This window comes from Harmonia axyridis, chromosome 2 (genome assembly GCF_914767665.1).
Source record: "Harmonia axyridis chromosome 2, icHarAxyr1.1, whole genome shotgun sequence".
Lineage (NCBI taxonomy): Eukaryota > Metazoa > Arthropoda > Insecta > Coleoptera > Coccinellidae > Harmonia > Harmonia axyridis.
In genome coordinates, this window is record NC_059502.1 from 11,852,088 (window position 1) to 11,867,827 (window position 15,740).

Below are 15,740 nucleotides of genomic sequence, written 5' to 3' on the forward strand. Positions count from 1 at the left end.
AACCTGAACAAATATCATGGAACATTGAGCGCGAACTTATATTTGAATATTTAACGATTTTAGTGAAACAAGTAAATAAACGGCTTCCAGAGACATAATATAAGGTGAAGTAAAAGAAATTCATTATTTTTGCATGAAAAACAAGGCTTTAATTACCATGATTAGAATGATCCGATTTAGGTGAAATATGCGCCGTTTTGTTCGATAATTTGTTGCCATTTTGCAGTTAATAGCATTATGAACGTCTCATAGAAGCCCTTCTCTTTATATTGGGGATGTCGATTTTCACAAGAATCTGTTGAAGCAAATTTTTCACCAGCAAAATAGTTCGCCATGGACAGGAACAGATGGTAATCACTTGGTGCCAGATCCGGACTATAAGGTGGATGCATAAGAACCTCCCAACCAAGCTCCCGGAGCGTCTATCGAGTCACTAGCGATGTGTGTAGCCTGGCTTTGTCCTGATAGAACACAATTCCTTTCCTATTAGCCAATACTGGCCGTATCTAGGAGATTGCTTCCTTCAGACGGTCCAATTGTTAACAGTACAGTTCCGAGGTAACAGTTGTGCCGTAAGAGAGCAGCTCATAGTAGATAATTCCCTGCCAATCCCACCAAACACACAGCAAAACCTTCATGGTCATCAATACCAGCTTGGGCACTGTTTATCCCGGCTTAAGCATTTCGACCACGACCGTTTTTACTTGACGTTGTCGTAAGTGATCTATTTTTCAACGCCAGTTAACAACCGCTTCAAAAATGGTTCGATTTTGTTGCGATTCGTAGATGAAAACTCGGTTCATGAGGTTTTTTTGAGACCAGCCTTATGTTTCAAAGGGTTTTTTGTGCAATCTTTAGCTTTTGGCAATCGAAACGGTATATAAAGGTGGGACTCGATAATGCGAGGTGTATCTTTGAAATTACCGAAACGGAATCGACGAACCAAAATTGAACGTGATTGGCTGTTACAGTATCAGGACCATAAACACTATTTACATTTTCAGTCGCCTGGCTTGCATTTTCGGCTTTATCTAATAAAACTGGGAAAAATTGCATATTTTTTCTTTGCTAGTGTCCATATTTGACGCGCGCTCAAACTAAACTGAGTCAACTAATCACAAAACTGTCAGGAGAGTTTTTGTAGTACGAATCCTCATCTTTCTAACGCCATCTATACAACTCGTTATACTGACAACTAACGCCATCTATTGGAAAAATAATGTAATTTTTTCTATTTCACCTAATATTACAAGGCGCTCGAATTTCTGTTTTTCCGTCAAAAATATACGGCTGTTTGAAATTTGGCTGCGTCAATTTGGGAACTTCCAGCCGGTCTGAAAGTTAGCACCGACGCGCCGTGCATTAATAATGATTCACAGGAACTTGAGGAGGTTCCAAAGCTCGACATGTCCACATAAATACACTCAGGTGTTGTGTGTGTGTGAAATATTGAAAGCTGCGCTCGGATAAAATACTCGCGTTTCATTCAAATTTAGCTCATTCATAAATATATCGTCACTTTTGCGTCATCAGACAATTGCGTAAATCGGCATATGTTGGCAGCTTATTTTGGCACTGGGCTGTACAGTTGAAATATCGAAATTATTAGGAATGCGGACCCGTTTCCGTTTTGCTGGACGGCTCAATCTCGGGGATCTGTTCGATTGCTTTATTATTTTCGATCATAAACGTTTGGAATCTCTCAAAATTTCACACGATACAGGATTCCTCAGATCATTTTAAGAAAAAAAAGGTAACATGCGTCAGCAAACGCCATGTTTTTGAGATTTCGAGTGTTAAAATTTTATCATTCTTCAAGTTTTTTCCAAATAGCACCTTCCCTTCACAAAATATTCAACTCTCAGAGTAATAAACATACATAGATGGAGGGGGCATATGTCATTTTCAGTAAGCAAATTTTGTACCCAACATGAACTATCAAATTTGACATGAAGCGCGCGAAAATGAAAACATATCAGTGATACGATATTTCACTCTATTCGCCAGTCTCTGCACACAGAACGCACTTCTTATGTCCCATAGTGAATCAACATTTCATATCAACTCAAAATATATTGAAATGAATACTTAAATATATCAGAGATTCAGAAAACAAACATCAAGCGCGCCAAACGAAGTGACGTAACCGATGACACTAGGAGAGCAAAAGTTGCCAAACCTTAGATTTCAGCAGGTAGATACAGAAAATAATAAACATTCTGCTCATTATAAATTCGACAATTAGGAAAAATATCGGATTCCAAATATTCAAATTTGCATATTTAATCGGGAATCACTCAAATAAATATATTTCATTCAATATATTATTACATTCACAACGATATAGTAAAATTGTGGATTTGAAAATATATTACAATCCGACAACGTAATCTCACCATGTTGGGTACACGTTAAAATTGCGTATACTCTCTCTATCTATGTTTATAACTCTATGATTTAACTTAAATTTTGCATAGAAATTCCAATCAAAAGTGTTTTTCATGTGATATGCTAATTTTGAATGCAAATCTAGAGGGTGATACTTTTTCTGGAACAACGACCGCTTTTTTTTGTGGGTCACTGGTTTGAAAAAATTTAAAAAGAAATTTTGATCTAGTACTAATTTTTTTTTTTTTTCTTGTAGTTTACTGCCGATTTCGAGAAAAAAACGATTCCCTAGTAATCCTCAGAAAAATTCAAACTGATATAAAGATCCAGTTAGTAAGCTGTGATGAATAAATTAATTGAAAGTTTTGACATTTATTCATCCAATCTGTAGCGAAGATAAACTGATGTAATCTAAAAAAAATTAAATTTACAGGAAGCGACCTGTATCTCAAATTCTAAAAAAAAGAGCTTGCGGACCCATGTTATTGGACATTTCTCTCTTAAAATTATCCAAGGAATTTATCATTTTCCTTTGTACTTCTAATTTCGGAAAACCTGTATATATTTTCCAGTTTATGATTGTATGTTGATAGATTTATAAAAATTATTTTTTTTTTAATTGAAGCTTGGATTTGAGCCTTCGAAATTTGAAGATCAATGTAGGGTAGCAATCGATGATTGTATCAAATTTGATGTAGATTCTTAAAAGAGATCTTAAAGGTGGGCGACTGTTATAAGGCTTCAAAATTCAGGGATCAATGCAGGATAGCAAAAGAATTACATACCAATTTTGTCACGAATAGCCCTACTAGTTTCCCAGAAAAGCTCTAAAAAGTTGATTTAAAATTCATTGATCGCGTTCTTGATACAGAATGATCTATGCAGTAACAACCGATTTTTCCATCAAGTTTCTCACAAATATCTCTTTCAGTTTCTGAGAAAAACTAATTTAGATGGACGGTGTGAGGCGGAGAGAAGTTTTTGATCGTCCGCTATAAAAAACTGTTATCACAGAACATTAAGAACTAATGCAGTAAAAAAAGTTCAATTTTAAATGTGAGTATGTTTCCGTTCGATTGTCAAACGATTACCACGGCAATCACTTAATTTTTTTTATCTTGGGCACCTTATTGCATTGTAATTGTAATAATTGCATGTTTTCCTAGAGAGGTTTTATTGTGTTTGAAAAAAAAACGAGTATATTTCAAGGAAAACAAATGGATGTTTATTTCATTTTAAAGAGGAAGGTTGTTGAAGTGTGTATTTATCATTTTCAGTAATGGCGTAGTTTTTACTTGTTAAATGTCAAAATATGACAGCTTCAAAAGTGACAACTGCCCAGATAGTGGGCTATTCAATATGAAACCCCTCATTGAAAAGCCCTGTATATTAAGTAGAATGTTTTCTCATGATTTGGTATATACGCTCTATTAGTGATGACGTTTCACACCGCCATTTTAGTTCTCCTGTCATTGTTCGGAATCCAAACAAATAAATTTTCATTCAAATTAGTACGTTGTCGTTGAAGAAATTGGCTTATTTTCATAAATAAAATTTTTTAAGGAACGATTCTACTATTAATTGATAGACAGAAGGAACGAGATTAATGCCAGTAAGTTCGAACTTGAAGTTCAACTAATAAACACGGCTTTTCACAAAATCTTGGAAATGATACAGGATTCAAACTTACTGGTATTAACCTCGTTCCTTCTGTCTATCAATTAATACTGAAATCGTTACTCAAATACTCTTATTTCTGAAAATAAGCCAATTTCGTCAATGACACCGTACAAATTGGAATGACAATTTATTTGTTTGGATTCCGAACACTGACAGGAGAACCAAAAATGGCGGTGTGTGACGTCACACTAATAGAGCGTTTATGAAATCTATTGAAAAACCCTGTATATTTAGAAAAATCTTTCCCATGATTTGGTATATTGGGACATGATATTCCAATATAAATATTTCTAGGATTATTTTCAGAATGTTACTTTACTCTTGTTGTTGAACTTTTTCCCACAATATGCGGAGTTATTTCGAACAGTCCCGGGTGTTCCAATATACAAACAACAACCAGTATCACAATAGGATTTTTGAAACGTGCCAGACAATATAAACATAATTTAATTACACAATTTGGCAAGTGTACGGGGAGGACGCTAGATCCTTTGTGATATATGTTATGGTGGATGGGCATACAGCCAATGTCCCAATTATACAGTCTGCAAGTTGTGAAATAAATAGTTGCCGCATACCGAATCTGAAATAAGGTGATCCGATGCTCGGGCTGGTGGTCCGTGAACTGGAACAGTTTCCGATAGAATATCATTGTCTAGACATTCCCGAAATACCTCAAGGATCTATTCTTGGCTCGGACGAGTCTCCGATTTTTCTTGGATGCTAAGGTTCTTATGGATTTCTAGAATGATCTGTGTATCCGGATATATTCGACAAATTACGGTGACTTTTATACATAACTATATGTTAGAAGAAAGACATAAATTATTGCAAAAAAAAGAAAAAATAAAAACTCATATTGTCTGCGTAAAACCTCAACATACATCAATACCTTTTCTGTAGCAATCACACAAACTTATTTTTTTTCATTTTTAAATTCGGGTTTTTTGTCCGATTCACTTTCGCAACAGATTTTTCATCATCTTGTTTTACTTTTTTTTCTTTATCTACTTCTTTATTTTCCTCTGGTCCTTTCTAGTTTTTCTCCTTCTTGTTCATTAGTCGACTTAACTTCGTCCACTTTTTCTTTCTCATTCTCTTTACTTTTCTTTATCATCGTCTTTTTCAACTTCACTTCTTTGTAGCCCTCTTTCTCTTTTTCAACATTCTCCACTTGAGTTTGTGCTGGACTAGTTGCCGGTGTGGCACTTGTACTAGTTGTAGTGCTCTTTGTGTCATCTTGTGCTTCTTTATTGTTGTGATCTATAATAGATTTCTTGATAAATTCAGGCATACTATACTCTACATTCATATGCTCAAATTCCTGAACTTTTTTTCGAATCAAAGGCATTACGACAATTCTTGTCATTTTATGTTGTCGACTCCCTCCTCTCTTGGAACACCATCAGCAAATGTTTCAGCATTGTCTGCGCCAGGTTCACAAAGATGTCGCATGAATAAGAAAACGTAATCTGGACACACACACACACATCTTATTGAGAAAAGCTTTGATAGGGAAGTGTTTGCAGAAATTGTCGCCCACCTTCAGTAAGAAGAAGTAGCAATCACTAATTCATTAGAGCCTTCTTTCTCTGGAGCATTCCTTTTTGGTTTATAAAAGGCTAGTAATCACTGAGGGTCAGATCTGGAAAATTAGCTGGGTGTTCAAGCAGTTGAAAGCTCAATTCTTTCAATTTGAGCATGTTTTTCATCGATTTGTGACACTGTTTTGTCGCAAAGCATTGCCTTTATGGAATTTTCGCACCAAATCTCGAATATTTCATTAAGATTTCGAAACAGATAACTCTAGATTCCAGTCCAAAATGAAAATATTTATGGATATTCTCCTGATTATTTTTTCTTTTTAGGGAATCAAATTTTTCGAAATACCCATTAGGATTGTTGGGCCCTATGCTTAACTAATCGAACGAGGAATCTATTTGTTTTTTTTCCCGGGGGCCGGTAAAGTCTCAGACAACCAATTACCGCCTAAGCTATCCTTGATCCTGTCGTTATGGCTCGTTGTTTCCCAGATAGGAGAGGCACTGGGAATCCTAGAGGGCTTTCCGTGGAAGATTGTTTAATTAAGTTCGAGGCATCCTAATCCGGCAAGCAGTTCAATTACTTGTATGCAACCTCAGACTAGTTTTGATCGGCATTTTCGTGATTCAGAGAAGCGTTCGCAAGAGACTGCGAATTTTATACAAGGGCATTTCGTATGATTGTTTTGCAATAGATGGCTGTAGCGGTAAGTGGTAGTCGAAATTAATAGATCGCAGATGTCATACAATAAGCTCAGGTATTTGTAAACATAACGCCATCAAAATATTAGTCGATTTGTGTCTGCATCATAAAGTTATTCTCGATTAAACATGTCGGCTTACGATCCAAATTCTCGTCAGAAGTTTAATTTTCTTTAATTTAATATGGAGAAATCTGCGGCTGAGGACATCGAATGCTCTCATATGCCTATGGTGAGTGGTATTAGTGCAAGAACATATCGAGAGTGATTTTGACATCGAAGACCAGCATGGCGGTAGAAGAGAAAAGGTTTTCGAAGATGCAGAATTGGAGGCATTACTTGATCATGACTCGTGTCGCACGCAACAAGAATTGGCAGGATCATTGGGAGTAACGCAACAAGCCATTTCAAAACGCCTGAAAGTCATGGGAATGATTCAGAAAAAAGGAATTTGGGTACCGTTCGAGTTGAAGCCGAGAGATGTTGAACGGCGTTTGTTTTCTTGTGAACAGCTGCTTGCAAGGCAAAGACGGAAGGGATTCGTGCATCGCATTGAGCTTGGAGACGAAAAATGTGTTCATTACGAATTACGATAATCCCAAGCGCAGAAAATCATGGGGATATCCCGGTCATGCTTTCAGGTCGACGGACAAACCGAATTTTCACTGTTTCAAGGTCATGCTCAGTATTTAGTGGGACTAGCTCGGCGTAGGGTATTATGAGAAGTTGAAACCAACTGAAACAATCACAGGCGATCGTTATCGAACGCAATTAATGCGCAATACAACGAGAGACATGATAAAGCGATTTTACAGCATGACAATGTTGCGAAAGTGGTCGAAACTTATTTGGAAACATTGAAAATTGAAAAGGGAAGTCCTTCGCCAAAAACAGGAAAGTTTTTTGTTTATTTCGAAATTGCAAATTGATAGAGATGGAAATTTTGCTTTTGGATGTAAAACGACAAATTTAAAGTCTGCAATGCAAAATTCCATTTCGATCGCTCAACCCGAAACAATAGAGAATTAAAAAAAATATAGAAAAATTACCCAAACTTACCGTTACCATAAAAACTACGGAGTTGAGATTTTGGAAGTTGATATGAAATAACCATTCTAAGCTCCGTGTAAAATTGAAAGATTATCAATTTAGTACCATAGAAAATTCAAGATCAATATTGGAAAATAAATATCCAATCTTTCCTTCATTTTAAATTCGACAGGGTTCCATATATGGATGAACCTCGAAGTTGTACATTTAATTTAACTATAGAATGTTCTCATCAAAAAAAAAAAATACACTCTTTTTATTTACAATTACGCCAGACAATGGTTTCAAAGGAGCTAATACACTACTGTCGTTTTGGTGCTTACATTACCGAGACAACACTGAACAAAATGATTCTGAACATAGAAGTTCTATGAATTATATCTTTTATTGGAATGTACTTAGCTAGATTCTAGAATTATGAGGTTGAATTTGCAGTAGATCACCTTTTGCATATTATTATTATTATAATAACCTTAGAGGAGGTGCACATGTTCAAACGACTGTGAACACGTTATAATCCAGCAAGTCAGCCTCAAAGTAAAATGATGATGAATATTGAATACATTTATTTTCATTGAAGAACAGTATATGAAATGAAAATAACGTTTTCAATGAATGCATAAAATTATGACAATCGATTCTGATAACAGATAGTATTTTAATCTCTTTGTCAGTAGTGGAATTTTAGAAAAATCATTTCATATCAATTGATGTGAGGAAATACAAAATGCATATAAAACGAGGTTTTATTAGCCTATATCAAGTGGAGGCTAACATTTAGAATCAGCAGTAGTCGTAAGGAAGTAAATTATCTATGACTTTGGTTATAAAAAAAAAGAACGTCAGCATTGCTTCAGCTATGTTCAAAGAACTTCCTTGCTCAGAGGTGGATCCATAAATAAGGTATAATTTTGGAAAACATAAGAAATAGAAGAAAAAGTATAGTTTAGTTTAGAAGATCTTCAGACTGAAATTAAATATCGAGGAATGTCCAAGGAATAAGCCATTTTTTCTTAAATTAATATCCGGTATCTCTTCACCTAAGCCGAATCTGGAAAAATGGCAAATGCATTTGAGAAAAATCTATGGTTAAATTTAATGTAAAACTTCAAAACTCACCCTGTATAGAATAATCAGATTCGTGAAAAATTTGTTCTGATAGCTTTATTATGAATATCGACAAAAAATTGAAGCTTTTCAGCGCTCGTCATTCATGCACAAATTAATTTCTTGGGCAGAACATTACCTATATGTATATAGTTTTGTAGTCTCCAAGATGCAAATAGCACATGAATGGATGAGCACTCAAGAGCTTCTGACTTCTTGTCAGTGCTTCCTTCATTTGGTTTTTATTAACAGGCTGACCCCTAATTTGCAGAATATAATTGGAAATTTGACGAACAGGAAATATTGTCTTCTTAAGCGACAAGTTTTGAACAAGCGTGATATATTGCATCATTTATATTCCCACTAGGGCTAATCAAATTGTTCTTGTTTCCCGCAGGCAGCCCTGTGATGGACTCATTCAATTTGAGTCTCCCTACATCACGTTGCTTATCATCTGTTTGTTTCGAGTACAATTCATCATCCTAACAAGCAACGTTGTCGACAAAAATGTTACAGAACAATGTCATCAATCAAGGATACGCGCGATAATCCTGAAACGGTATATTCTCTGTGTAAATTCAGCAAACGCTTCAGAAAAACAAAAATGAAAAAGCACCGACATAAAGACAGGAATTCGTATACATGTGATTTTTATACGGAATTTCTCATGGAAATTTTGGCTCCCTGTGTTTTTGCGGCATTCATGACATTTAATTATGTCATGTACTTACGGAAAGAAACACAGTTCAATCACGTTTAGAAATTGTTAAATTGTTTCAACCAAATTCAAATGCTCATTCGTAAAAACAGATGACAGGTCAAAAAATAATACGCAGTATTGTCATTATAACTATTTTGAATCCTTCCTACTGAAAAACCCGTTACTTAATTCAGTATTATGAACACAAATCTGAAGTACAGAATTTCAGGGCTTTGTGATGTCATGAAAACATAGAATTACGTGATACTAAAACACAATGACACATTTATAGGAAAAAATTCTTTGAGAAATCCAAAAGGATATCAAAATAATAAATAAAGGGTGTTCTTTTAGAGCTATAGAACTTTAAATTGCAATAAAACAACGATGCATTATTCGATTGCCATGAATTTTATTTATCCGCAAGATAATCTTGTGGCATTACATTTTAAATATGATTTCTGTCATATGACCGCCACGGCTGGCTCGGATGTAGTCCAATCTGGACGTCCAATTTTCGATAGCTTTTTCCAACATTTGTGGCCGTATATCGGCAATAACACGGCGAATGTTGTCTTCCAAATGGTCAAGGGTTTGTGGCTTATCCGCATAGACCAATGACTTTACATAGCCCCACAGAAAGTAGTCTAGCGGTGTTAAATCACAAGATCTTGGAGGCCAATTCACAGGTCCAAAACGTGAAATTAGTCGGTCACCAAACGTGTCTTTCAATAAATCGATTGTGGCACGAGCTGTGTGACATGTTGCGCCGTCATGTTGGAACCACAGCTCCAGGACATCATGGTTAATCAATTCAGGAATGAAAAAGTTAGTAATCATGGCTCTATACCGATCACCATTGACTGTAACGTTCTGGCCATCATCGTTTTTGAAGAAGTACGGACCAATGATTCCACCAGCCCATAAAGCGCACCAAACAGTCAGTTTTTCTGGATGTAACGGTGTTTCGAAGTACACTTGAGGATTAGCTTCACTCCAAATGCGGCAGTTTTGTTTGTTGACGTAGCCATTAAACCAGAAGTGCGCTTCATCGCTAAACAAAATAAAATGGACGTAGTGCGCGATACGTATTCCGCACAGAACCATTATTTTCGAAATGAAATTGCACTATTTGCAAGCGTTGTTCAGGCGTGAGTCTATTCATGATGAATTGCCAAACCAAACTGAGAATAAATCACTTGACAGCTGTTAAATCGGTCGCCATCTTGAACAGTAAATCCAGCTTAAAGTTATATACTTCGAAAAAAAACACCTTTTACATGTTTGAAATGTTTTCGATTTATGCTATTATACAGGGTGTTTCACGCGAAGATGAGACCAGGAGAATCATTTTTGTCTTTTGACCCTGTTTCCGAAGCATAAGGGATATGCAAGGTGTTTAAAATCCTTTGAGCAATATTCTATTGAGTGCAGTCAGATATGTATATAACCTTTGAAGTTACAATTCTTGGTCACATCAGAGTATTTTTGAATACTCAATTCAGAAGGAATTTCATTATAGCAGAAAACCTGCAATGTTCGTGATTTTTTTTAGGTTTCCAAATTGAATTGCATTTTCATTCTACTTCGTAGGTATAAGTTCTCAGTGAAATATTGTGAAAAGGTGAAAAAATGAATGAGGAATATAAAAATAAACATAAACTATCTTTCTGATAGTCTGTTAGAAAATCGATTTGTTATTATCTGATAAAATAAGATAAGAGGATGCTCGAATAATGTTATTTTCAGAATTATCTCGCGATATTATTCCTGAATAAATAAAGTATGTATAATAGTAACGTATTTTCGTTGTGATGTTGCCCCTCAAATTGACATATATCGAATTGTTATACATCTTCTCAGCCTGGTTTGCTCTTCTACCCCAGCAATCACTATTTCGAATCTTCCCACACAAAAAGGATTGCAAAACTAGAGTACTCTTGAAAGTTACGCATGTCTAATTAAAAAAAAAAAAAAAAATATTTTTACTTGTACAGGACTTATTTTGTGAATTGCTAGCTATTCGTGAATAACAGGTTTTAATAATCCATTGACTCCTCAAAACCTAATTTGTCAATAAAAACATGCAGTACTTTATTGTTTGGTTGTTGTTTGAGAATCAATATTGAATTGGTTTAATTAATTATATTTTTATTATTATGTTTATGGTAGTTGGGTTCCATTACTTCAAACACATTATCAATAACGCACCATAAAGTATGGATTCAAATGCTTAGTCTAGAGATTCACGGCTTGACTTAATATTCAAGCTATTTGACTCAAGATCAAGCCAATTAGCTTGAGCTTGACTTGAAATCAACTCAAGTTCTAGTCAAGTAGTAGTTTTTCAAGGCTAAGTCATGTTACTTAATAAATACTTGACTTAGCCTTGAAAAACTACTACTTGACTAGAACTTGAGTTGTTTTCAAGTCAAGCTCAAGCTACTTGGCTTGAGCTTGAGTCAAGTAGCTTGAATATCAAGCCAAGCCGTGAATCCCTAGCTGAACCCAGACACACTCACATAATATTGAACAATAAGAACCCTAATACATAATTTTTTCGCCTAATTTTTATGAAATAACATCACATTCGAAACAGAAATGTGGCTTAGTTTATACGAAAAGAATTATCAAATCGATTCGAATACGTTGAATATTTTATAACCCGTCTGGTCAAATCGATGTGATTATATTCGGACGACGGTAATTTATAGCAGTTGCAATAAATTTAAAATTATATCTATCTTTTTTTTATTCGTAGGTTGAGTCTGCAATTCAATAAAGCTAAGCCGGAATCATTGGTGTGTAAATATTCAACTAATCGACTTACAGAGAGTATTGCGAAGTATGAATATATTCTGCATTTATTCTGAAATAGACGTATCACGTGACATTTACATGAGAACATCTCATATTCTAACATTAGAATAGTAATGGAATTATTATTTACCCCCCTATAAAGTAAGCCTAGCCACTTGCACGAAAATCAATGTAACCTATTCAAATACACTGGTCAGCAAAAAAATGGATCACTTAGATTTCACACTGTATTTTTCAATAAATTCACCTGTTCAAATTGATTCAAATAATATTTTGATCTTCGTATATCTTTCATTAGGAAATCAACTAAATTTGCGCAAAATGTAGACATATAAGGGCTGAAAAACTTTATAAAAGAAACCACCTTCGAATAATTCTTCACGATAAATTCATCGTTTATCAGTTGCGTTCAACATTGGTCATTGTAAAGTTTGTTTTCCACTCTCTGATAGAAACAATTTCAAAAAATAAGTTTACCAATTGAAGATTGTGCGAGAATAGTGGCACTTATTGAAATTGGGTAGAGCCAGAGATCTGTTGCTAGAAGAATGAATGCACCTATATTGGACGAAATGTTAAATACAATATTCAGATTTTGATCACCAATTACAGCTAGCATAACAGCCTTTGGAGAAATAAATTTTAAATGATAGTATACAGATGCTATCCGAAAAAAAACTAAAATAAAAATAAAAATTTAACACCTTGTACTCGTATCTCGAAAACAAAGATTTTGTAGGCTCATGTATTATAATCATTTTCAACATTTTCTGACGAATCTCATTTTCGTTTATACCTCCAATTCAAGAACACTCTGTATATAGGGTAAATGCACTGGTTCTCGACCAGTTAACAGAAACATCAATTTCGAGCACGATTTTTTCACACATAAACTTATCAAATTTCAATGGTGTTGGTGTTCATCGATTCTTTGGCGAGTTTTAAATGATTTGTCATATAATTTTAAACGTTCTTTCCGCATTTAACCTTTGAAATGTGGAAACATATAGAAAATCTCAATAACCTTCGGTTCTCGACCACGCCGCAGAGTTCTCGACCATTTTTGTGTTAGTTTTCGACCACTAATAATAGTGGCCGCTCCACTTGAAAATTTTATAAAAAACTTTAGAGCGAGATGAGTGATTAGTACTTACTTTCGTACCGTACCATCGACATCACTACCTATCACTCAGATGGGTTTCAGATGAGCTAATCAAGTAAGAAACATTCGAAACATAAAAAAAAATTATTTTGCAAGTTTCCACTTTCTATAAATATTTCAAAATAGCAACTCATACAACATTATTTGGTTATTTTGCTCTTAATATCTATTTAGAAACTAATGAGTAAATAAAATATAAAACACCGACCACCAGTGGTCGAGAATTAAGTACAATCAAATTGGTTCTCGACCGCGAATAAACAAAGGGTAGAAATAAATGTTTCAACGTTAATTCGGTGGTCGCAAACTAATATTCCGAAAGTAGATATATAAATGAATCAGGGTATCGAAAAAAAAACGAAAATGATCAAACAGAAATATATCGGTTGACATAAACAATTATTAAAGTAACATATTGGTTCTCGACCACTTTGGTCGAGAAATAAAAGATACAAATTTTCCAATACCAGTTCGCGACCGCCGAATATTTAACCAAAAAATATACATTTATCTGCTTCTTGATTGAAATACACTCAAAAATATATCTTATAGTTGATACAATATAGTTGAATAAAATATACACACATAATTCATTTAAAATAAGAAATAATTACTTTTTTCTGGTCATACCTATATCACGAAGCACTTTTCTAAGAGAGGACGAGAAAGAACCCTTTTCTATGGTAGACGATTATAAACTAATTTTTAGCGCGAAAACTTTGACCTATACCCCTACTATGGAAACTATCTTGGAAGGGTAGAATGGTCGAGAACACGTACCGCGAAAATATTTCGCACTACATTATATATTTTTATTATTATTTTATCTCAAATCACGGAATGGTCGAGAACCAGTGCCGGTCGGCTAACCAGTGCATTTACCCTAAGTAGATTCTCGTGTTTTTAAGGGCAGTTTTTTCCGACAATTTTTTAGAGAAAATCAACCTTTCAGATTCGGGACCTATAGCAATTTATTTTTGTACCATATACCGATCTACTTAAATGTATCTCATCGTGTTTTCATTCAAATGAAGCTCTGGATATCAAAGGATGGATTCTAAACATTCCAAAACGTACATTTACGAGTTTGATTGATTTTCGATTTTCCCCAAGAACTGTCAAATGTTTTACATTCCAAATGTCTTCAATCTAAAAGAATCCTTTCATTTCAACAACAATCATATAGCATTTATTCAAAAAACATGACGACACTTTCAGGGTACTTCCGTTAAAAATTTTATTACCATTGTTATTTATGCGGGGATGTTCTTCTAAAAGGCAGGTAGATAGATACTTGAGAACGTGGGTGAAGCATGAAACAGCCTATTATGAAACCCCAACATCCTTCCTAGGTGTTGTGACTTCGAGACATTGAACTTACCATTCATCGAGTTTCAATTCTTCATTTGACAGTGTAAGTTTATTTACACTATGATATCTCAGTTGATAGCACCTACACAATATAATACACTTCGTATACATTCACAACATTTCATTCATTCATTGATCAATTTCATCTCCATGAATGTAGCGTAGTTGAAGCGAACATAACATAACAACCGTGATTTTAATTTTAGGATTAACTCCCGGATTGAAAGAATTTGATTGAACACACCTAAAGGAAAACATGAATCAGGCATTCCTAGAAAAGATTGTGTTTATCGAGAAAACGAAAATAGATTGCACTCACGCAGCTGTACTGGAGGCAGTTCCACAGATCGCATAAAACGTTACAATATAAAAATTAATTGTATCCAAGTACGGTTATGTTGGGAAATGCATTCAGTTGTAACAGGGGGACTTTAATTGAATGAAAACGGTTTATACATATCCGACGTAAACATAAAGGTACGCCCTTTCGATGATTTTTCACTGAATATTGACGATAATTGTTATAAATGATACATTTAATGCTTTAACACCACTAATGGAGATGGTAATTACATTTCATTACACTCACCTCGAAAATTTCTTTGGTATAAACACTTAGGTTCACAACTGGGTTAACGGAGTCATAGGTAAGTCAACTGTGCTCAATTGTCACCATTATTATCTAACCGGCAAAGTTCACTGATCTTTTTATGGTTGATTGTAGCACTAAACTATGTGTTCACAATAAACTATATCTGACGCGCGAACACTCGGCGAATAGCAAATTTTGACATCAACAACACACAGATCTCATGAACTTGCACTATACGGCATAGAGTCTGATCACGTTCGAGAGCCGCTGAATAGAGATATTTTTCAATGAGATAAGGTGGAGTTAGCAAACGGCAATTCAGAGAACTGACGCGATCAGAGATTCCTGTACTGGGACATCTGGCGGAGAGTAGCTGAGATATAAGAGATGCGTAAATTGCGCGTACTGTAAGGGGGCATCATAACCTTCATATTTGGAAAAATTCACTCCTTACTGATGATTTTATGAGGATTAATTAACACAATTTTCATTACGCACTGAGGATCAGAAACAATAAATAACTAAAAATTGGGCACTAGTTCCGTTTCCGACAATTTTGTTATGGTGGATGCGCTTAATTTAATTTGCAACTGTGTTCTTGAGGGAATTTCTCATTAACGTAATGATA

At 34.8% G+C, this 15,740-nt stretch overlaps 1 protein-coding gene across 2 annotated transcripts in view; it reads right to left on the reverse strand.

Moving 5' to 3' along the window:
- LOC123674024 (SNF-related serine/threonine-protein kinase) overlaps positions 1 to 15,396 on the reverse strand; it is a 71,023-nt gene extending 55,627 nt beyond the window's left edge. Inside the window, exon 1 of one of the 2 annotated variants that reach the window (XM_045608833.1) lies at positions 15,110 to 15,396. The gene's annotated coding sequence lies outside the window, so the exon portion shown is untranslated. Of the gene's footprint in view, positions 1 to 14,530; positions 14,857 to 15,109 lie in introns of those variants that run through there. The other variant, XM_045608834.1, reaches the window with a different exon arrangement.
- Between the last annotated feature and the right edge of the window lie 344 nt (positions 15,397 to 15,740).